This window comes from Ambystoma mexicanum, chromosome 14, assembly GCF_040938575.1.
Source record: "Ambystoma mexicanum isolate Mex_15411 chromosome 14, UKY_AmexF1_1, whole genome shotgun sequence".
In the NCBI taxonomy this organism is placed as follows: domain Eukaryota; kingdom Metazoa; phylum Chordata; class Amphibia; order Caudata; family Ambystomatidae; genus Ambystoma; species Ambystoma mexicanum.
In genome coordinates, this window is record NC_090940.1 from 382,451,617 (window position 1) to 382,475,746 (window position 24,130).

At 48.3% G+C, this 24,130-nt stretch overlaps 1 protein-coding gene across 1 annotated transcript in view; it reads left to right on the forward strand.

Annotated features, from left to right (window-relative positions):
- The window catches only part of SEC23A (SEC23 homolog A, COPII coat complex component), a 1,668,754-nt gene that overhangs the window by 604,547 nt on the left and 1,040,077 nt on the right, over positions 1-24,130 (forward strand). The gene's annotated exons all lie outside the window — the stretch shown is intronic.

A 24,130-nucleotide genomic window follows, 5' to 3' on the forward strand; every position in this document is an offset into this window, starting at 1 on the left:
TAGCCTTCTAGAGAGGAGTACGTAGTGATAGAGGCCTGCGGGGGAGGCTTCTGGAAGGGATTGCCCGTCCTCAGGTTGCAGTCCCCGGATCACCACTTGAGGTCCGAGTGGAGAGAAGGAGGTATGCTGACCAGCTCCGCTTGGGAGCCCCTCTCCAGATTTCATGAGGCTGCAAAGTGCAGCTGTAGACTCCTCATCCGGAGCCTCGTGCGTGGCACGGCCAGGAGGACTGCTGCAATGATGCTCAGTAGGTGTTGGTACTGCCAGCCCAAGGTCACTGCTCTGGTAAGGACGTGCGTCGTGGCTCTCTTGAGGGTTGTAATCTTGTCCTCCAAGTGAAAAACCTTCTTGGAGCTTGTGTCCCAGATGAGGCCCAGGAAGGTGAGGCTCTGCGTGTGCTGCAGTGGAGACTTCTTGAGGTTGATAGTGAACCCCAGGTCGTGGAGAGTGTTCATAAGCACGGAGGTAGTGTGGGTAACCGCCTCCGGGGATCTCGCCCTGATGAGCCAGTTGTGCGGGTACACATGGTGGCCCTGGGCCCCTGCATTCATGAGTCTGGTAAATATCCTGGGGGCTAAGTTGTGGCCAAAGGTTGTGCCTTGTACTGGAAATGACATCCCATGATCCTGAAGCGTAGGAAGGAGCGATGAGGTTGCCAAATCGGGAATTGTAAGTAGGCATCCTTCAGATCCAGGGAGCACATCCAGTCTCCCCCGTCTAGTGTCTCTGCAATGAGTGCTGGCGTAACCATTTTGAATTTCTGCAGAGGGAGGGAGAGGTTGAAGGTGGGTAGGTCCAACACAGGCCCGCCTGGTTCTTTTTTATATGGCGAAATTCCTGGAATAGACGCCTAAGCCTCTCTTGCAGGCTGACACTTCTACCACTGCTTGGCTCTCGATGAGCGACCTGATCTCCGCCAACAGAGTTGCTGTCCCAATCTGTGGGAGTGGAGGGGAGGAGGGAGTAGAGGGAGGTATCGCTAGGCGCTATCCCTTGGATACTACAGAGAGGATCCAGGGGTCCATAAAGTTCTGGCGCCAGAAATGCACGCATGCGGCAAGCCTGCCACCCACCGGAGACACGTGGACCCGAACGGACGCGCCATGCCTTTTTACCGTCTGAGGCTGCTGCTGAGGAGGGGGCCTGGAAGAAGCCCTTGCCCCTCCTCCCCCCTTTTGTTACTTGCGCCAGGGCTGACACTGCGAGCTGTCAGGTTGTCTCAATCTCTGTTCCTGTAATCCCCGGAAGCCTCCAAACGCCCGCCCCTTGTTGGAGCGTTGATGCGACTGTGTATAGGCCTTGGGCGTGGCTTTCGATAGATAAAGACTTTGCAGTCTGCGACCTGTTCTTTTTTTTATCTAATTCCTCATTGGTGGTAGAGTGGAAGAGGTCACTACCTTCGAACAGAAGGTCCAATATGCGATCCTGGACGTCGGGGTTAAACTTAGTAGCCCGAAACCAGGCCGTCCTCATGTCCGTGGCGATGCAGATGGCCCGGCAAGATGTATCGATGTGGGCCACTGTGGACTCCATGATGTCCTACGCTACCTGCCAGGATTCTCCTAGACCCGCCTTGAAGCGTGTCTGGCTCTGCACCGGAAGTTCCAGAAGGAAGTCTGCTATTTCCCGCCACAACCTCTGTTTAGCGGCTGCCAGCATGGTGTCATGATCATGAAGTCAGGAGCAGAGGCATGCAGGGGTCGCATGCACAGGAGACCTGGGTGGACACTGTCCTATCGCCAAAGGCGCCAGGCTCATGAACAAAAGTAAACAAGAACATCCATTTAACACCAAAAAGCTTTTATTATGGACATAGCACTTCAGATGCATTAACCTTGAACATTCCATCCATTAAGCAGGATGCATTAACCTTGAACGTTCCATCCATTAAGCAGCCCCAAGTGTATTTTTGGGTGTGGCTGCTAATGGATTGCCTTCGCACATGCTCACTCTCTAGGAGTGGCAGGGTGATGCTGGTAAGCCGGCCCTAATGGGTGTACCCACGATCTCGGCTATATAAGCTGCCCCGATCCTCAAGACAGACGCTTCGCATTATTCTACACTTTCAAGCAGCGTAACGCTCACCATCGCCTGAGGTCAGTCTTACCTTTAAAGATCCTGCTTCCTGGATATCCTGCTTCCTACCAGCATACTTACCAACTGGGGGAAGCTGTTTTTACCTATACATCTCTTCGGTGAACCAAGTATTCATCTTTCCACTTTCCGGAACGCCGAAATCTTCATCTTGGCACCGCAGCACGACAAGCTCCATCGTCGACAGCAGCGCCTGCAAGGAAAAACAGAAGACAAGGTTAGACATCGAAAAACTGTCCGTTTAAGGTTGCGCTCGCCATACTTCGCGATTTTCCTTAAACCATCACTTACCTGCTGTCGAACATTGCAGTAGCATCCATCTTCCATCCGGCCACATCTCGCGTCTCACAGCTGCATTGAGGCTGCATTTCCATCTAAGGGAAGAAAACAAAAGAGAGACATTATTGCGGGCATGAATAGGAGCAACATATAAAGACATTAAACAGAACGAACAGCATCACAAGAGCTCAAGAAAGACTTACCAATCATAAGGAGAAGCATAGTTGCAGCTGGAGTGGACTAATCCTTATCAGGGATCAGTGAAGGAACAAGATCCCATTTGACGCTCCCCTGCCAGAAGTAGCAAGACAGTGAGCTTATCTTCCATAATTCACAGGTGAGCTTTAAGGGCCAGCATATGCTCAAAGAAACTGTACTTTGGGGTGAAGGGTTTGAGAGGTACAACAATCACAGATTGGCGCACTCACACACTGTTATCTCCACGCAGGAGCAGTATCACCACGTACCATTGCTCAGAGGTTTTCTACTGAGGGAGAGGCCTGAAGGGGGTGATTCAAGTTCAGGGAGGGCTGCAACCGTGTCCCAACACCTCCGCAGAGACCAGGTGAGCGTAACACATGGCACCCACGTTGGCTTGACACAGGTGCAGGGAGGCGTTTAAGTACAGCTTCTTCTCGTACGTCTCCAAGATCTTCTCCTCCTTGCCTAGCAGCGCCGAGGACGAGGTGGCCGACAGAGGCTTAGAGTAGAGTGACGCTGCAGCGATCACTGAAGAATGCAGCTAGGGGTACGTTGATAACAAGAGTGTATCCCCTTCCATCTGTCTATACTTGGCATTGAGGCGCCGATTGACAGCTTGGTCCGGTTGTGGCTTGAGCCACCCATTTTTGGCCAGAGCCACGACGTCTTTCTGCATCAGGATACCCGTTTTGGTAGGGGATCGTAATGTGAGGACTTCTACCAAGAACCCCTCCTCGGGCAGCTCGACCTCAGGTTGAGGAAGGCCCAGATATTCTGTCAAACCTACAAGCCTGTCGTGGAAGGCCTTCGCTGACAACGGCGTGTCAGAGTCCTCCTCGTCTGTGTCCACTAGAGTGTCCAGCAGGTCCGGAGCGGGTGTAGGCGTGCTTGGGGCCGTGGGCTGCCGTATGGAGACCGGAGCCGGAGGCTGCTGCAGAGGCTGGTGTCTAACTGCCTGTATTGTGGGAGGCAGTGGAGCCGGAATCGGCAGCGGGGGCTGCGCTGGGGCCTGTGGTGCCAGAGCCATGGGAGGATTGACAATGGGCAAGAGTGGAGTAACCGGAGGGAGCAAGTCCCTGACAGCATCTTGTAGGATGGTCCCTATCTGGGGGTTTGCATCAGTGCCAGGAACCTTTCGAAGATCCTGTCTTCGGAGGCAGAGGCAGGGGATGTTGACAGAGTGGCTGGGAGCTGCTGGGGCCGGAGCGCACTCTGTCTAGGTAGCAGGGAAAACCTGCCCTGCGCTGCTGATGGATAAACTGTAGGCCACGTACCTGGTTGACACCAGTCCCACCTTGAAACTCGTTCACCTGCCTGCTCTGTTCCTAGGAGTGGCATCGGACGGGCGGCCATGTTTTCTGGTGCAATGGCCATTTTGTCAAGCTGCGTGCCACATGCCAAAGTCGTCGTTCCTGGCTCCCTGGGTCCGGCCTCCTCCAGAACTTTTGGTTGTGGAGCATGAGGCCTACCCTGCACCTCAGCTCTGGGCCTGGAAGGTGTGTTGCCCTCGGCATTGTTGCTGTTAATTTTGCATGCAGGCGCCCCCTCGGACATTGAGCCGGTACTAGGGCGTTGCCCCTCTGGTGTACACCGGGTAAAGGAACCTTGCGGTCCCTCAGCACTGATTGCGGAAGGATCTAACGACCCTTTGGCTGTGAGGCCGGTAGCTGGATTAGCCTAGGTGCGTGTGCTGGTAGTAGAACTCGAGAGGTTCCTCCCGCTTGGGTGTTTTCTCGTAAAGGAATTTCCCTTACGGGGTGCGATGGAAAATAGCGGCCCACCTTTGGGCCTCGATCTCTGCTTAGCAAAGTATTTCAAGTGCACTGGAGGCGACCTTTCGAAGAGCTCTCTCCACCTAGTTAGCCTGTTCTTAAGTGCGCGTGTAGTCAGTGCATCGCACGTGGAACAACATTGCCAGCCGTGGTCAGGGCCAAGGCAGCGAAGGCAAAGAGCGTGGGGGTCAGACGTATTGAAGAGCCCTTCGCTGGCTGGACACCTGCTTAAGGGTAACAGGAGGGATAGCCCAAAACAAGGACAGGACTATGGGCTATCACATAGATACACACTAGGGGGGCGTCCTGCCTGTAACACTTTACTACTTGCAATGTATTTCAATGCAAATTCGATCAATAATAGACATTCATGCAAAATGCTACTTTTTGCCATGTAATGTACTAATGTGTAAGGTACAAACGAACACTCCGTATTGGAGGTATAGGTCAGCTTTACATTTTGCTGAAACTATTTTTATTATTCTGATAGATTTTTTTAAAGCAAAAAGTCTGTCTGTGGTTAGTAGTTGACCTTAATTTATTTAACAAGAGGTTGGCCTAGCTCATTGCCTCTGTACAAGTATCCAGATTACTTTATAGAACATAAACACAAAGCTGTGAACAACATAAGCAAAGACAAAAGTTCACAGATAACATTGCTAACTGCAAAACAGTTTAATTAGTGCAGAAGAGTACAATGTTCCAACAGTGTGGGCTGCATAGAAAAGAAGTCCACAATAGGCATTACTTCATGCAGATAGGCAGTTAAATAAATTGGTGCAAAGCAATTTAACATGTATCAAAAAGGTGCGCACATATTTAAACTGACATGGAGCAACAGATACTGTATGTTAGTGTTTTAGGCAGACACTATAGCTTTGTACAGTTTTGACATCCTAGAGAGAGCATCACTAATGTAGTTTGTCTAGGCCAAGACCATGGAGAGGTCTACCAGAGCCAGGCTAAAGGGTGACCTTGTTGTGGGTCTATCAAAATAATAAAAATAGTTTCAGCAAAATGTAAATTTGACCTATACCTCCACTACTGAGTGTTTGTTTGTACCTTACACATTAGTACATTACATGGCAAAAAGTCATTTTGCAAGAATGTCTCTTATTGATCGAATTTGCATTGAAATACATTGTAAGTAGTAAAGTATTACAGGCAGGACGCCCCCCCCCCCCTAGTGTGTACCTAATGGATACCTGCTTAAGCCCGCTGAAGTCGACATGTGCCGGGGAGGAGCGTGACGCCGGAGGACCTAGTATAGAAGACAAAAATATAGAAGAAGAAGAAGAATTTGGGGAAGAGGGCGTTGTATTTACATGGCCGAAGCCAAACCCAGGAGCGCTGGTGAAATCATCCCGTTCCTGTCGATGCGGAAAAGGGGACTGAGGAGTGGCGCTGGTGGGTGGAGTCGTTGTAGCGCATGCTCCCAGGGCCGCAAACTTGCGCGTCTCTAAATTTAAAGGGGAAGACATTTTTTTCTGGTGAAAAAGGTTCCATCTCCCGTCCCTTGGTAGGGACGCCCATGCAATATGCAGGAAAGGGAACACGACGTAAGGGTAAGATCCAGATTTGGATAGAGCCGTTGAAATAGAAAACCATGTCAGACATAGCACCACCTGCATCAAAGAATTGGCCAAGGAAGGGACAGTGACTGATAACGAAAAGAAGAGCCCAGAAAAAGTCAGAGACTAGTCTCGTAAAAAGGGAGAAGTCGATCAACGTGGTTCCAGGAAGAGGAACATTCAGCAAAAACAGTGACAATGGATTTAGGTTTTGAGGAAAAGGGGGAGTGTTTCAAGTACATAACAAAGGAACATCTGGTGGCCGCATCCCCAGAGTAACCAGTGGGTGTTACAGATGTGGGAATTCCAACCATTTTGCCAGGGACAAAGAGTGTACAGCCAGATTTGTGGAATGTAGGCGATGTGGAAGGAGGAGTACCATCTCTAGTTGTTGCAGATTTTGGGGTGGTGAAGTAGGGAATGTTGAGGTTGATTGTGAGGAGGATGATGAAGTTTGTGAAGGATTCAACATTGTACAAGTAATAGATGCTGTCAATGCAGTTGACAAGGTAAAAGTCAAGGAACCCAGAATGGTTATTAGATTAAGTGGAATGACATTGAAATGTTGGTGGATAGTGGTGCAGACTACACACTTATTAATAAGAAGTCATGCCAGGAATGCTTGAAATGTTGTATATTAAAGGAAGTGAAAGCCAAAGAAAATGCATATGGTGAAAATACCATCGTCATAATAGGAGAGCTGGATGCACAGATAACCTTTAAAGGGAAGACAGTCAAATCTAAGAGTATGTAACAAATGTGGGCGGAAATGTACTTTTTTGGAGCTGTCAAGTGAGTCTGGGGATACAGTTGGACCATAATCATGATGTACAAGTTTATAATGGAAGTAATGTGATAGATCAGGCATTCAGAGAGGATGCACATGGAAATGGTGAAGAGTGCGATAAAGGTGAAATAGAGAAGTGGGCACCCAAGGTGTTTCAAAGTGGTGTTGGATGCTTGGACAAATGAGTGCATAAGATCAGATTTAAAAAGAATGCAGTGCCGTTTGCTGCAAAGGTCAGGCATGTAAAAATCTCTGGCATGTAAAAATGAAGTTGAATCAGAAATATTGAGAGAATGTTGAACGATGGAATAATTGACAAAGCAGAGGCTTCAGAGTGGGATAGCCCCATTATCATTGTTAAGAAGGTCAATGGTACAATTTGGTTGTGCATCGACCTCAGAGAGGTTAATAGAAATGTTATTACACAGAGATCCTGTTACCGAAGATAGATGAGATGATTACCGGTCTCAATGGTTCCATAATATATTCATTATTAGATCTACGCTCTGCATACCATCAAGTAAGAAGGCATCCAGCATCTTATGTTATTCTCACATTTATTACCCACTTAGGTCTGTTTAGGTATGTTAGAATGCCTTTCAGCCTCATCTCAGCAGCCAGTGTTTTTCAGCGTGCCATGCATAGCATTCTGGGAGGAATGAGTAGTGCCAAGTTTTATCAGGATGACATCTTGGTGTGTGGGGTGGAGATGTCAAACAACGTGATGATAGGCTCAAACAGGTGTTAAGGAAGTTAGAAGTTGCAGGTTTGATGTTGACTTTAGAGAAATGCAAATTCAGGAAGGAACAGGTGGATTATCTAGGTTAGCATTTCGGCTAAGGGTGTGAAACCAAAAAGTATCATAGTGAAAGCAATCATGGATATGCCTTCTCCAACGAATAAGAATGAGGTGTTTTCTTTCCTTGGTTTGATTGAATATTATGGAAAGTTTGTTAGAGGGTTCAGAGATGACGCCACCACTGTTTACACGGATGCATTGGAGTGTGAGCTTGGTGGAGTTTTGATGCAGGAGGTGGGGTCAGTGCAGTATATGGTGGCGTTTTCCGCAAGGTCTCTTAGAGAGGTTGAAAGTCGATATTCTGTTACCGAACAGGAGGCCTTAGCCATTCTATGGGCGATCATGAAATTAGGCGGATTTCAAAGTGGATCATGAGACTGCAAGGGATGGAGTTTGTAGTGGAACATGTGAATGGTAAGAACAATGTAGTGGCAGATGCCTTATCCAGGAGACCAGTGTTGCAGAGTGATGATATAGAAGTCCTGGTTGGCGAATAAATCAAAGACATTTTTGTTGTGGAGTGGCTTGAGGCATGTGAGGAGGATGCAGTGTATCAAGAAGCATAGAGGAAGACACTTGTGAGTTGGAATTGTGGGGTGGATGGTGGTATAGGAGAAAAGATTAAAGAGAATAAGAGTCAAGGATGAACACTGTGTAATGGATGGGATGTTGTGCAGAGGTCAGCGCCTGGTAGCGCCGAAAGGCATGTGTGAGAACGTTGTGGATCTTGAGCATACGTCCATTATGGGGATTAGTAGAATCAAAGCACTCATTAGGATGGATTTCTGGTGGCCAGAAATGGGCAAATTCATTGAAATAAAGATAAAGGAGTGTGAGCAATGTAAGGACAGTGACAAGGTACTGGGTACGAGAGTGCGCCCTATGATAATACCAGAGGGTCCCCAGACGGTGTGGGATACAATAGCCATTGATTTGTTGGGTCCATTACATTTTCATGGCTTGCAAGATGCTTACGTTGTGGTGGTGATGGACCTACTGATCTGCTGAGAAGGCAACCCCTTTGCACTTTATATTGAGTTGTAAGTGTGAGAGCTAGAGTTAGGGTTTTTGACACAATGGTTGACTTATCTTTATTTTGACATCCTGATGGACTCATTTGAGATTTGTGTTGAGGCAGGGAAACCCCTTTTAGTGTTAGGGCTAGTTAGGCCTTTCCCTCAACCCTATATTATTTTAAATAAAAGTCTGTAGCAATAAAAATGCCACCTGTGTGTCAATCTCTTGTTACTGCACCCTCACACTATCTAAAAACATTTAAGATGTACACATTGCATTTGGAAGAAAATAAAAATAAAAGAATCCATGAAATCAACCCACCAATCTAAAACAATTTTAAAATATGACTTGTCCTTTTTATTCAACGTTCTAAGATTGCTGAAAACAAGTCTCGATACGCCTCTAATGCATATATATTTTCTCATCATTTACCTGCCACTTACTCTCACCCCCACATTATTATGTGATATGTTATGGGTTGATTAGATCACAACCCCTTAACAATGTTAATGTTACTATTATTATCGATGTGGACGTACCCAATAAAATCTTATCGTTCTAAAATCTTTCAAAATGCTTCCCATAAAAAATTGACGCTTCTCCCTTAACTCAGGACAACACCACATCTGTTAGCGATTCCACTAATGTTGGATTTTTACAAAATCTTCATGTTGCGTCAGTGCATTCCAGCCATATTCCTTATCTGCAGTATTTCTTGTGTATGGATTAAGTTTAATCTCAGGGGAACAAATTGATATCACCAATTCATATTTGGAAAACTCTTTAGTTGAATGGGTAAGCAACCCCACTGCCTGTGTTCTAACAGTAGTTCATGGTATAATTTATATTGCCCCACTGCCTCTCGTGTAGTGGCCCAATCTGAAAATCCATAGCTTCATTTTCACCTAACAGGATTCAATTCCAGCATTTCCTGAGTTCTCTGTAACATCCTCAGCATTTCATTGCATTTTGCAAACCACTGGACCATAAAACCATTACTTTGTGACATCAGGACTTCCCGCAAGTCAGCATATAAAGATCCCTTTGAGGAACTTGGTATCTTACCAAGGAGGGTCAATGTCTCGCTTTCATTGATATTAGTCCTAGCTCATATTTTATTGTGGCCTTTGGAGCGCAATTAGGTAAGCAAGGGAGACTTCTCCATAATCCAGCCTCTATACCTTCCATTTCAGACCAATCTATCCATAATACTGTTTCCAGCCCATAGTTAATTTTTGGTATGGCTTTTGCAGTACACAATTTCACTATGGATTCTAGCGAGAAACACCCATATTTCACAAAAATGTTCTGCAATTTGGGTTTCAAAAAATGTCAGCCTTGGAATGCAAATATCCTCTTAGGGCTGTTTTGTTTGGGTATCTGAAAATCGGAAGGCCCAAATAAGTGAAGTGTTCTACCACTTCCAAAGTAGTTGGCTCAAGTTTCCACACACATTTGATGTGCTTCGTTGAGCGTGCCTGTCTCAGGACCTTTGTTTTGCTCTTATTTATTTTTAGATCATTGGCAACCACATAATCCTGTATCCCCCAATTAACCTCTATAGACCGATTTGAGTGTAATTGGTGAGCAGAATATCATCGGCCTAGGCCTTTATATGCTGGGAGCCGGTTTTAGGAGGCGCAAGCCCACAAGACTCTAGGCAATCGCTGAGGTTGGAAATATAAATGTTAATTAGGCAAGGCGCCATGATGTACAGCTCTGGCATAAACCCCTCTGCGTATTAATGCCCTTTGTTAGAGAACCCTTCTGATCTAATCTTTTATTAGGGTGTTAGAGTGAAAATACAATAAAATACAGAGCAGACCCCCTGGAAGCCCCCAGTTCGCTAGTTTATGCCACATTTGTCTATTCATCAAGTCAAAAGCGGATGTGAAGTCCACAAACATAGACATCTGATGAATCCGGGATACTCACTTTATATTGAAGGAGGTTTACAATTGGTCCATTCATAATGGTGCCTACCGACTTTCTAAAACCTGATCGAAATTTGTTAAGATGAGGGTACCAAGATGTTGCTATCTACATCCTGCAGAGTTATTAGTCTATAATTACTTGTTTTCTGTCTGCTCCCGTTTTTAAAAATCTGAACCACATAGGAATATTTCCAAGATTTAGGGGTTTCTCGACTTTCAATGATGTAAAAAAAAAGATTGTACAGGACAACTGTCCATACCTGGGGAGCCTTTTGTAGGACTACATGTTGCTTAAGGTAACGATTTGGGCGCAAATATTGCCACCCTTTGGCTGCAGGTCCAGCACCTGGGTCCAAATATTTGATATTTTTGATATTTTACCAGCAAATAATTGTTCCCCCTGGCTTATGATATTTGTCAGCCTGTGTTTTTCTAGCCCACCAACCGGGTGTCACCGTCCTGGGTAATGGTCTTCTCTCTTCTTCTGCTATCTATGTTTAGTCTCTGCCATAGTCTTGGATACAGCCATCAACAGGCTTTCGCTTGCCCCATTCTCTCACTCTTTCTTTCACTCACTCACTTTCTCTTTCACTCCCTTGCATTTTTGAACTCTCATTTTCACTCTCATTTTCAATCCCTCATTTTATTTATTATTTATTTATGTGTTTGTAATGCGCCCTAAGCCTGCAGGCATCAGGGCGCAGAGACATACAACAGGCACATTAAACAAACAACAGGGGTACTGGAAGAACATCTGTCTATATAAGATTTACTTGAAGAGGTGAGTCTTGAGGTGCTTCCTAAAGATTCTGTAATTAGGTTCTAGGCGGATAGTCAGAGGAAGTTTATTCCACTGCTGAGCCACCTGAACAGCGAATGATTTCCCAGCACCAGTCACTTGATTAGCCGGCGGCACTTGCAGTCTACCAAGGTCTTCCGATCTCAGGGTTCTGTTAGGGGTGTATCTTATGAACTTAGACCCGAGGTACGTCGGAGCCACTCCATACAAGCATCTGTGCACTAAAATCGTGGCTTTGAACAAGATTCTGTCCTCAATCCTGAGCCAGTGAAGTGCTCTCCTTCCTTCTGTCACATGGTCCCCTTTGTTAATCCCCTTTACCACATGTACCGCATTGTTCTCCATTATCTGGCATTTCTCATTGCATTTCTTGGTTGCCCCCAGCAACAGTGAATTGCCATAATCCAGGCGCGACAAAATGATGGCCCTAGCAATGGTGGTCGAGTTATTTTCATTTAGAAACGGGCGAATGGCTCTCAAGAGCCGTATGTAGTAGGCATTATTTTTATGTAGGTAGTTAGTCTGAGCTTCTGTGCCCAAAGTGGCCTCCATTATCATCCCAAGAGTTTTCACTTGGGTAATTACCTTAATGCATGAGTCTTTAACAACAAACTCATCATATTCTACTCCTAGTTCAGTCTCACTCTTTCAATCTCTCACTCTCCTTTATTCTGTATCATCCTCTCTCTTTCACTCTTTCTTTCTCTCTCGCTCTCTTTCTCTCTCTTTCTCCTTTACTCCATCAATCTTTTTGTTTTTGCTAGGCTCTGAGATATAGGACCCAGCAGACTTTCAGCTGTATCTCTGTGTCTCTTATTTCTCCCAAGGTCTGAGCTTTAACCCTCAGCAGGCTTTCTGCTGCCTTCCGCTCCTTGGGTTTTCTCATCTCCCCATGTCTTACAACGGGCTCAGGTCTTGCAGCTCTCCAACCTATGTTTGCACTCCTGCTTCATTTCTCCCAGACTGAGGAAACCAATCCTCCTTTATATTGACAGGATCTGGTGCCTCTCCCTTGTTGGCTGAGATGACCGCGTGTTTTCCTGCAGTGTTTTGAATGAGGCTTTGTACTCCAAAACTCGGCACAAAGGCTTCAGAGGCTGGAGGACATTTTGAATTCTTGCATTGTTATTTTGCTGTTTACTTGCTGGCCTGTCTGTTTTCGAATATTTGGTGCCGGCTTACTTACCCTTCCCCTGCAAATTTTGACTTGGATTTTTGAGTATTCAGGCCATATGAATGTTTGTCTATGTAAGACTTGCGGGCTGACTGGGCCTGACTTGTTTGGTTATGTCTCTCCACTTGGTCACCTGGATCCAGGAGTAAGGTTTCCTTGGTAAACAATGGAGTGTGCTCTGACTGGATGTTAGGGTTGTAGTGAAGGGATTCTCCTATAGCCTGGCTGGGTCTTGGGAAGTCATACCTCAGGATTCAGAAACCTTTTGATAAAGAGTTCACTACCCTGGGACACGTTACACTTTTCATTTTAGTCCCCTCGAAATGAGGAATTAGCTTTAACTGAGGTCGCTGTTGGTGCTTCTCAAAATACAGACTGGAAAAGGTGATATTCCCAAGTTCTGACCCTAACAAGCAGCTCTTTTGGTAATAGGCCTTTGGCAGATATCTGGTTATTAACAAGGTGCCTATTTATTTGGTTCAAAGCAAGAAATCACCCTCTTTACAGGTACGGGTTCTTGATAAGCAAGCAAACAGGCCTTAATTGTATCCTTTTTCGTGTCCTTGAGGTTGCGTAGGTCATGCTGAAAGCTTTCTCATAAATGGACTCTGGATATGAAAACAGGTTAAAAAATAAAAATGTCAAAGCATGAAAATGGTTAAAGGAACAGGTTTAAAGTAACATACTCCTATATCTTCTTTCCTCCATCCTTGAGGGTGTCCCACAACATGGGGACGGTACCAGAAACCTTTGGCAGCAAAAAATTGAGCGTCCCCTTTAAATTTAGTATAGCATACAGGGGTCTGCAGACTCGGGTTTGGGAACGCCCCGCCACGGCCCCACCCTTCGGCGCCTCACCTCAGTCCCTTTTTCCACACGGACGGTGTCAGACCTGGCAGCCAGCACAGAGAGTTCTTAAGCTTTCCGCTTGCTCCCCGTTTTGTTTTTTCAATCTTATTTAACTTCCCTTCGGTGCTTCGCCTCCCCCAGTGCATGGCGGCTGCAGGAGAATTCATGAGATGTGGCTCATGCGACTACTCATTCCCGGCCTCAGACACCTATGCACTATGTCTTGAGTGTTTGGAGCCCGACCATCCCTGAGACGCATGTTCGGCTTGCAGCGCTCTCGGTCACAAGGCATTGAAAAATCGGTTGTCGCCGTGGAGGGAAATCTTCCACACTTCTCCGCCCCACCTTAAGGACTTTGTCGCCAGGACCTCTTGTCAAGACAAGGTAGGCCCTTTGTTCAGCACAGCTCCACAGTGCAACGACTCCTTCCCCGGGGTTCCTATAGATGGGGGTTCCTCGGATTCAAGTTCTGGCAGACCCAAAGCCTCTAAGGCTAGCGGCTCCTAAACCAAGGGGCCCAGGGCCTCTTCCGAGCACTCTGGGAGCAGACCTGAGGCTGACTAGACTACTGGCTCCCAAGTCAAGTTGAGGGGCTCGGGGGCCCCTACTTGGCTGTCCTCGGAAGGACGATCAAGTTCGTCCTCTTCTTCAACTCCAAGGGGTACGGGATCGTCGAGTGCTACGTCCAAGAGTCTGTCCTTGGCACGATCCAGCATGACTACCGGCACAGGTGCTGACGGAATCTGGCCTACTGGAGCTCTCTCCAAGGTCGTGAATCAGGGCGTTATGACTACCGGCCATCTGGCCAAGGGCTCCGCGCCTACCAGAGTGATCTCGGAGGTTTCCGCTTCGGGTGCAAGACCCAAGCTGTATCCTCCTGTGTCTGAGGCCTCTTGTGGCTCAGGGCCTTTGCGCCCTCCCACCCCGGGCGGGGCGTTAGACTTCAAAATAGCAGAGAAGCACATGGCAGAACCTGCCAGGCCGGTGGCAATCTTGCATCCAACTCAGGGGCCCGCCGTGCTTTCGGCCCATTGAATGGGCTTTACAAGATGATCCCAGTTCCCTTCCCTCTGGAAGCAGCAGCGGATTGTACGGTACAGGCATCTGATCTCCTCTGGGATATGTGTACCCATTGCAGCCTTATGGCTACACGCCGAAGGCGCCTTGGTGCTTTCACCATGAGCAGAGGCCCAGCGCCTCAGAGGGCCGGGCCCCCAGGAAACCGGCAGGTAGCAAGGAGCACTTCTTCGAGCGCTTCCTCTTCCTCATGCGTTTCCCTCAGATGAAGGTGCTCCTGAATGATATAGTAAAGGAGGTTATTCAGCAGGTGGTGGCTACATCTGGGTACTCCATCTGTTCCTCCAGCGCTGCCAGTTCCAGTGCCGGTCCCTGCCCCGGTGCACGGTGCAGGCCCTACCGGCTGTTCAGACCACTCCACCTCCTCCTGTAGCACTGCCTCCTCCTCAACAACTGTTGGGCCTGTCTTCGGTGCTGATTTTAGGGGGGACGCCGTCGTCACCTGTGTCCAGGGGCCGGACACCCCTCGGTATATGAAAAAGGCGAGGGGGCGATGAGGACGATGACACCCAAGACGATGAACCTTCGGCATAGGTTAAAGCCTTTCATGACCGCCTTCAGGGCCTGGCTGAGTTCTTGGGGGTCCCTCTGCCAGAGAAAGCCCCCTAGGAGTCGGGTGTACTAGCAGAGGTTTTGGGTAAGCGCAGCACGATCCTGTCTGGCACCCCTTTTCCAGAAGGATATCCTGCAGGTGGCGAGAAAGGTCTGGGAGAAGCCCAGGACCAACGCCCTGATGAACAAGGAGTTGGACAGCAGGTTCATGCTGACAGATGGGGGGAGCCAATCCTCCTGGCCTCCCATCTACAGCTGCATTCTTCAGTGGTGACTGTGGACTCATTATATTCTAAACCATCGTCTTTGTTGTCTTCCACGGGAGCCACCTCCATTTGTCTTTCCAAGGAGGACAAGGTCTTGAGTCTTTGGGCAAGCACTGCTCAACTTCAAGCCAATGCAGACGCCCTCTAGACTGCGGCTAACCAGAAGCTGTGGCGACCTCCCTTAGGACAAGCAAGCCTCCTTCAAGGACGGTCTGGCAGATATCTGGGCTGTTGCGTAGGACCTCATGGTGTCCTTGGTCTCCCACATTGACACAGCCAGCAGAGTGCTGTGCCTCAGTGTCAAGATGAGAAGGACAGTGTGGATGCATGCCACTAAGTTTTCACCTGATGTGCAGGAGCTGATCCTGGATCTGCCTTTGGGCGTGGACCTCTTTCACTCATCAACCATTGATGAGTTGACAAAGAAGAAACCCTCCACTCAAACCGACAAGTCCTTGGCCATCTGACAAAGCCAAGACAGAAATCCTTCCCTCATTTTAAGGGCAGGACTGAGTTCAAACCCTGCACTTTCTCTGACTTCAAGCGTTTTCCCACAGGTTTTTCCGCTCCCCCTCCTCTGCTCCCGCCTCTGACACCAAGAAGCAGTGACATCAAGGTTGGGAAACACAGCTTGCCTGCGGGGGGCTGTTTGGCTTTTTTTACAAGACACCTGGAAGCATCTTTTCAACAACCAGTGCATCCTATCCCTAGTCTCCACAGGATTCAGTCTTCCTCTTCCTTTCCCTGTACCATCCTCTTCGTCAGATTGGGTCCCTGGCTCAGTTACAGGAGGTCCTTTCGCTCTTGGATATGCTGGCGATAGAGCCAGTTCCTCTTTCAGACAGGGGCTCCGGGTACTATTCCAGAATTTTTGCGGTACCCAAGATTACTTCCGTTCACATAGCCAAGTCTGTGTGCAGGGGACTGGATGAGTTCCCTTGACCTCAAGGATGCGTACCTGCATGTACCCATCTACCTACCACATCAGAATTTTCTGCGGTTCACGATTATGTTGTGCCATTTTCTGTACGAGGTGCTGCCCTTCGGCCTGAACTCGGCCCCTTGTGTATTCACAAAGTTGATTACCGCAGTGGCGGGCCTTCTATGCTTGGAGGACCATCATCTATACCCTTAATTTGACGACTGGTATCGGCGGGTCATCCGAGAGGATGGTGCACTCCTGAGAGAGATTGGCGGTAATCCTTCAGAAGTTGGGAATCTCCCTCAACCAGAAGAAGTCACCGTTGTGCCCATCCCAGGATCTGGTCTTCCGAGGGGTATGTTGGAACATGACCGTTCAGCTGTGTTCCCCACACTCGAGAGGCTTCTGTCCCTCCGCAAGGTGGTGGGACATTTTCTGACCAACTCGACGGCCTCAGCATGATGGTTCCAGCACTTTCTGGGCCTGATGGCCTCCTGCGTGCTTGGTGTACTGCACGCTCGCCTCAAGATGTGGCACCTCCATCTTCACCTGGTGGCCAATTGGGACCAGGAGAAAGGGTCTCAGTCGTATAGGATCCCATTACCACCTCTCCCTACTGCTGGATCTTAGCTGGTGGGTAATGGATGTGCCACTATTATCAAATTTTCCTTCTTCAGAAATGGTAGATTCTGTCAAAAAGTCCCCCTACTCCTCCTCACCTGAGATGCTGAGTTCTGGCAAAGGCTCCTTCTTCCTTCTTCGTAGAGGAATCTCTCTTTTTTTAATTTTTTTAGCAGGTAGGGTTTGCCACGAAAGGAAGCCACCTTGGCTGCCTAAAAGGCAGATTAGGGACTTTGTTTCCAGGACAGCCGGTTGAAAAGGGGGGAAAGCTGCAAGACATTAAAAAAACCCTGAAGAGAGAGTAGTTTGTGGTGTCCAAAGGAAAAGGCAGATACTCAGGAGGTGGTCCAGGTATTCTGTATTAAGTTAGCAAGGAGTATCAAATGCGGAAAAGAAGAACACTGCGTTCCGAGCAAGGCATGTAAATGGTAGGTACGAAGACTGAACCACAGTGGTTTCTGTATGGAGCCAACCCTCAGTGGGCACGATTTCAAGAAACACAGCGTGCAACCGAAAGGTAAGCAGAAGCTTCGAATCTTAGAAGGATGTAATGGGCCACAGAAGCAGAATGTAGCAGGCGGGAGGCCGCCAAAGGCAGAAGGTGATAGGTAAGATAAGTAAAGTAAACCGCGGGAGAGCGCGGCGAAAGACAAGCAAAGAAGGAGGGGTCAAAGCTGGGAGCCGCGAAAGGCAAAGGGTCGGAGACGGAACAAGTGAGCAAATACCGGCTAGGAAGCTGTAGAAATATAAGGAAGGATCCAGGAAACAGAAAAGGACAAAGAGTAAGACAGAACAGGTAGAGCAGTGTCGGAGAACCGCCAATGAGAGTAAACAGGAAGCGAGCGCAACAAAGCAGAACAGGAATCCTAACGAGTTGCAACGCATCGGCCGCCGGGAATCGAACTGAATTAAAGGTTCTGGGCGGCGGCCATGTTATGAATAAATCTTTGAAAGACCGATGGGGCGTTAACCAGCCCAAAAGGCATCACCTGATATTCTAAGTGACTGCATGGGGGCAAAAAGCAGTCTTCCACTCGTCATCCAGTCTTTATGCGGAGAATATGGTAGGCACTCCTTAAGTCTTTGTGAAGATAGCATCTCCTTGTACAGCTTCCATTATGTCTGAAATCAACGGCATGGGATACCGATCTCTTATGGTTACTTTGTTACCGCCCCTGAAGTCAATACTGGGTCTCAGTTCCTTGGTATCCCTCTTGGGGATAAAGAAAAGAGAAGCCCCCGCAGGAGATCTTTATGGTCGGATGAGACCGTTAGTGAGATTGGCATCAAGGTACTCTTGTAATGCTTGCTTTTCCGTGCTAGACAGAGAATACATTCTTCCAAAGGGAACCAAAGTTCCGGGAACCAGGTCTATGGCACAGTCCTCTGGGCAGTGCAGTGGTAGTTCAATGGGAATGGTTTCTGTGAAGACACCCTGAAATTCTTTGAGATACCCTGGGAGGCAATGGATAGAACATGGTTCTACACTGACCAGGGTATTAAGCGTTTCAATACCAACTCCCTTAAGGCAATTTCTTCTACAGAAAGATGAATGAAAGCTAAGAAGGTTCTTTGACCAGTCTATAGTGGGGTTGTGTCTTCTCAGCCAGGAGATACCCAGGATGACTGGAAAATGAGCAGCCCGGATAATGTCCAAAGTTAGCTTCTCAGTATGTTGCATTATCGTTAGTCAGTTCTTCTGTGGAATGAGTGATGAGGCCGGAACTTAAGGGTTCACCATCGACTCCTTCCACCTTCTGGTCCTCCTTCTCGATGCACATTAAGCCCTCCTTCTCGGCCCAAAGGGTATCCACAAAGTTTCCAGCAGCTCCACAATCCAGTAAAGCTAGGGTTTCGATCTTCTTTTCCCGCACCAGTATCTGAGTGGATATTGCCATGAGCTTGTATCCTCTGAGCAGGTGGGGGAGGAGACAGATAAAGTGGTGTAGGGACTTGAAGTAGCACCTCAGTAGTTAGTCCCTGTTAATACTGAGGACACTCGTTTCCTGAACATCTAGGTGGTACTTCATGACAATCTATCAACAAATGGGCTCCAGAGCCGCAGTACACACAGAGGTTACTTTCTCTTCTCCTTTGTTGTTCATCCAGATTGAGGGGGGCACGGGCTGTACCTATTTGCATGGGTTCGTCTTTGTCTTTAGGTGGACGAGCAGCAGGTGAGGAGGGAGGAGCGTGTGGTTCTGGGAACAAGGGGAGAGTACGGTTCTTTCTTCTTTCAGTTCTTCTTTCCGACAAACGGCATTCTATCAAAAGAACTGCAGAAAGGAGATCAGTCAAGGTAGGAGGCCGCAGTGTGAGGGCTTTAGTTCTTCCTTGAGACCCCTGCGAAATATCGAGTACTGTGCTTGTTCTGGCTAGCCGGACTCGGTTGCTAACTGTTTGAAGGTTGTGATGTAAGATAACAGATCCATTGATCCTTGACACGAGATGTCCAGCAGATCTTCACATGCAACAAAGGAGGTTTCCGGTCTCTGGAAGGTTTGGCACAGGAGATTCACAAAGGCTCCGTAGTCTTGAAAAATCGGATTAGCCTGCGTAACCAAATGGGTTGCCCATGCTAAGGCATTTCCTGTCATGTGGGTTATCATGAACCCTACTTTGGCTTGATCGGTAGAGAAAGGTCCCGACCTGAAGGTAAAGTGTACCCCACAGGCCTCAATGAATTCCTTCACCTTTTTTGGTGAACCATCAAACTTGCCGGATACCAGTGCCATGGGGGGTAAGTCAGTCGAGTGTGGATCGCGGGCTGCCACTAGCTGTCGCAATACTGCATTTTCGGTCTTTATGGTTTGTACCTCAAGGTTGAGACTCTGAACTGCCGCCACTGGCTCTTGAACCTGCTCAGCAGTTGCCATGGCAGGATTTGGGTGTTGCAAGCTGTCACTATTATCAAATTCTCCTTCTTTAGAAGTGGTCGATTCTGCCAAAAAGTCCCCCTCCTCCTCCTCACCTGAGGTGCTGAGCTCTGGCGAAGGCTCCTTCTTCCTTCTTCGTAGCGGAATCTCTTTTTTTTTTTTAGCAGTTAAGGTCTGCCACAAAAGGAAGCCACCTTGGCTGCCCAAAAGGCAGATTAGGGACTTTGTTTCTGGGACAGCTGGTTGAAAAGGGGAAAAAGCTTGAAAAGGTGAAAAAGCTGCAAGGCATAAAAAAAACCTGAAGATAGAGTAGTTTGTGGTGTCCAGAGGAAAAGGCAGGTACTCGGGAGGTGGTCCAGGAAGAGTAGGCTGTATCAAGTTGTCAAGGAGTATCAAATGCGGAAAAGAAGAACACTCCATTCCGAACAAGGCTTGTAAATGGTAGGTACGAAGACTGAACCACAGCGGTTCCTGTATGGAACCAACCCTCAGCGGGCACAACTGCAAGAAACACAGCGTGCGACCGAAAGGTAAGCAGAAGCTTAGAAATCTTAGAAGGACGTGACCAGAGCCACAGAAGCAGAATGTAGCAGGCGGGAGGCCGCCAAAGGCAGAAGATTAAAGGTAAGATAAGTAAAGTAAACCATGGGGGAGCGCAGCGAAAGACAAACAAAGAAGGAGGGGTCGAGGCGGGGAGCCGCGAAAGGCAAAGGGTCGGAGACGGAACAAGTGAGCAAATACCGGCTAGGAAGCTGTAGAAAGATAAGGAAGGATTGAGGAAACAGAAAAGGACAAAGAGTAAGACAGAACAGGGAAAGCAGGGGCGGAGCACCGCCAATGAGATTAAACAGGAAGCGAGTGCAACAAAGCAGAACAAGAATCCTAACGAGTTGCAACGCGCCAGCCGCCGGGAATGAAACTGAATTAAAGGTTCCTGGCGGCGGCCATGTTACAAAAAAGACTAGACCGCACACCAAAACGCAGTAAAAACGTAATGGGACTATTAATGGAGTCTAGTTCTCCAATGATTCCAAACCCTCCAACCTCCCGGAACCATGACAGGATGACAATGATTCAATGGGAGCCCCCTTCACCCAGCTGGAGCCAATCCTGGTGGTGACGACGGACTCCTCCCTTTCAGACTGGGGGGCTAATCTGGAGGGCTACGTGACTCATAGCGCATGGTCCAGGATGGAAGCCCTTCTGCTTATCAATTTGCTTGAGCTGTGGGCAGTGGGCCAGGCCCTCAAGGCGTCTCTGCCCCTCATTCGTCAGGCACAGGTCTGTTCTGGTCAGGACAGATAACTCTACCACAATGTTTTACCTGAACAAGCAGGGTGGCACCCATCCAACCACCACCCCCTGCCTCCCCCTCTGTCATTTCCCAAACCTAGTGAGTCCCCCAGCAGCTTTGCTGGATTTTTGGGGTTTGTTTTTTTCTCCTGCTAAGAGTGAGACTCTTTTCCTCCCACTCTTAGGCATGATTTGAGGCATGTCTTTGACTTTTTGTGTGATTTTGGGCTATGGGGTTTTCTTTTTACTCCATAGGGTATCATCTATTTTTTATGTGTGTGTTACACAGCACCCTCAGTGCAGTAACACAGGGGTGTCATAGTGACCCCCAAACATAGACTCCATACCCTGGGACTGACTACTGTCTCCCAGGGCATGTAAAGTCACCATTGACTTTACTAGTCCTAAATTGTGAACAGAAACAGTAAAAACCATCATATTGTGGGAGTACAGGAAGGGGTTAATTATATTGTCCCTGGGTCTGTTTTCAAGGGGGCACTGTCCAGTCTCCCCTTGTCGAGTTTCTGGCTGGTGGCAGTGGTTAGCACGCGAAATATTCCACCGGAATATTCCCTATGGGATTTTCCCATTGATTTTAAACGCACCACTTTTTGGTGCAATGTTAAAGATACTGCCGGTTTATTTATTTAATATTAAATCAACGGTTGGGTCTTTTTGCCAGAACTCTTTTCTAAAATGGCGTTCGTGTCCGTCTCTGTAACTCTGACCAAGGTCGAGCCCTTTGTTCCACTTTCTGGCGGGCTTCTCCACAGATGCCCTCCAAATGGTGCCACTCTGTCTGGGTTCCACAGGAAGGGTGGAGGGGGGAATTGGCACCCTGGACTGCGTTGCCTCAGCAACCCAAGTCACACTCTACTCTGATTGGACCAGTGGTGAGCCGCCCGGCTCACCACTTAGCATGTGTAACTGACAGCTAGGCTGATGAATGGGGGTTTTTCTGCATAAAAGCAGGGCCTTTGGGACTGGAACTTCAGAAGTCGCCACAGGACCTAAGAATCCGAAGAGGGAAGAAGCTGAGCCATCTGCAACGACGACACCACCGGTGAAGCCCTGCTGCAACTACCTCACCACTTTCCTGACGACAAGAAAAGATCTTCTGCTGGGCGAGTCTTCTTCCTCTGAGCTATTGGGACCAACCAGTTCACCCTTTTCGCCTTCCAAAGACGTCTCTTGGCTGAATCGCCCGTGCCAAGCACCCCGGCGGCCGGATCGCCAAGCTTCACCACTTTGACCGCAAATAAAAGGAACACACCTTTTATTGACGAACTCCGCAGCTGGTTTCATCCCTGTGCAGTGCAACGACTCCACATTTCCTCCTCGACGAGATCCTCTCTTCCCCTGGTCGAAACAACGAACTGCAACCACTGCCAGGAACAACTGCCACCGCTGAAGCCTCCTCTCTGTTTAAGGTACTGTGTCCTGCCTTGCCTCCCTTTCTTCGGTTTGCCCAAGGTGACCCTTAAATCCTTGGCTTGCCAACTGGGTTGGCCCCAGACCTTCTTACTTTACCTTCTTGAATCACCCCAACTTCTTTTGAGCATTCTGCAAAGACTTTTCGTGCATTTTAAACCGTGTGAACCTGGGCACATTTCGCTTTGCTCCCTTTAAAGTGGGCCTGGCCTATGAACTTTGGCTCTACAGTATTTACTGCCTTTATTCCCTTGCTGAGAACTCCTAAAAGTGTTGGGACCTGTTTTATTTCTATGCTCTGCCTTTTTCTCTCCCTTTAACTGAACTATTGGAGTGCCATCAGGTTATGCGCTCACATCTGTTTAACAAATCGTGGTGTTCTAATTCTGACTTGTCTAATAGTTCTTAAGGGAGGTGTGTATACTTTACCTGACTTTGTTTTAACCTGCTTTTGATTTAGAGTGCTAGTATATTGCCTAAAGTGTGTTTTAAATAAATAATTATATACTTTTGATACAAAGCTCTGGTCAGTGTTTATTTGCTTTACTGTGTTTTTAGCCCTATTGTGTATATTCTATATACTGCCCTACTCTTCTTGAGAGAAGTCTGACTGCTCAGCAACAGCTACCAGGTAAATATGGGTGGTGCGGACTGCTACCAATTGGGTTTACTGCTTACTCCTGTAGTCTTAATCTTTTTGCAGTGTTCCCCAAGGGAACTGCACAGGATTCTGCCTAACAGTCTCTGCTCCTCATTCGTCAGGCACAGGTCTGTTCTGGTCAGGACAGATAACTCTACCACAATGTTTTACCTGAACAAGCAGGGTGGCACCCATCCACCCCCCGCCCCCTCTGTCTGGAGGCAGTATCTATATGGAATGGGCCCTGATGGAAGGGGTTTGGATTTCTGCTCTACCTTCTGGGGTACAGCAATGCAGAAGCAGATCAACTGAGCCTCCTGGGGTTCAACACCTATGAGTGGGAGTTGCACACCAACTCCTTGTTGCCCCTGTTCCAGTGTTGGGGGTTTGCTGACTTGGACCTGTTTGCATCCCCCCAGAATGCCAAGTTCCCCCAGTTTGCTTCATGGGCAGGTAGGGGTCTGGGGGTCACTCGGAGATGACTTCCAGATCTGTTGGCACAGTCGCAGGTGTTATGCGTTCCCGCCCACCCCTCTGTTCCAACGGACCCTCCACTGGTTCCGGGCTTCAGTGGGTTGCAGCCTCATCCTGGTTGCCCCCCACGGTCCTACGAGACCCTGGTTTTTGGATCTGCTGCAGGTTTTGTTCCCAGTGTCCCGTCCACCTTCCGATCTCTAGCAGAGGATTCCTGACGCAGCAGGGAGGGGCAGTGGAACATCCACACCCGGCCAAGCTGGCGCTGGCAGCCTGGTTCCTGACTGGCTGAGGCTTCAGCATGGTCCATTTTCGGATGACAACTGGGACATCATTCAGCAGTCCAGGAGGCCTGCGACTCCATCACAGTATAAGAGCAAATGGACTAGGTTCTGCCATTGGACTTGTGACAAGGGTCTGGACCCTGTCACCGGTCCTCTGGGTGGCATACTGGCTTTTTCAACTCACCTGGCTCATTCGGGAATTCAGGTGGCTATTTGCCGCACTTATTTGGTGGCCATTGGGCCTTACAAGAACTCACCTGAGCATGTGTTTTCGGAAGCCAACCCAGTGGTTAAGGCCCACCTTAAGGGGTTGTCCAGGCTTTTTCCTCCGGTGCATAGGCTGTACCCGGTCTGGGACCTCAATGGGGTTCTTGCAGCTCTGCAGCGCAAGCCTTTTCGAGCCGATGGCCTCTGTGGA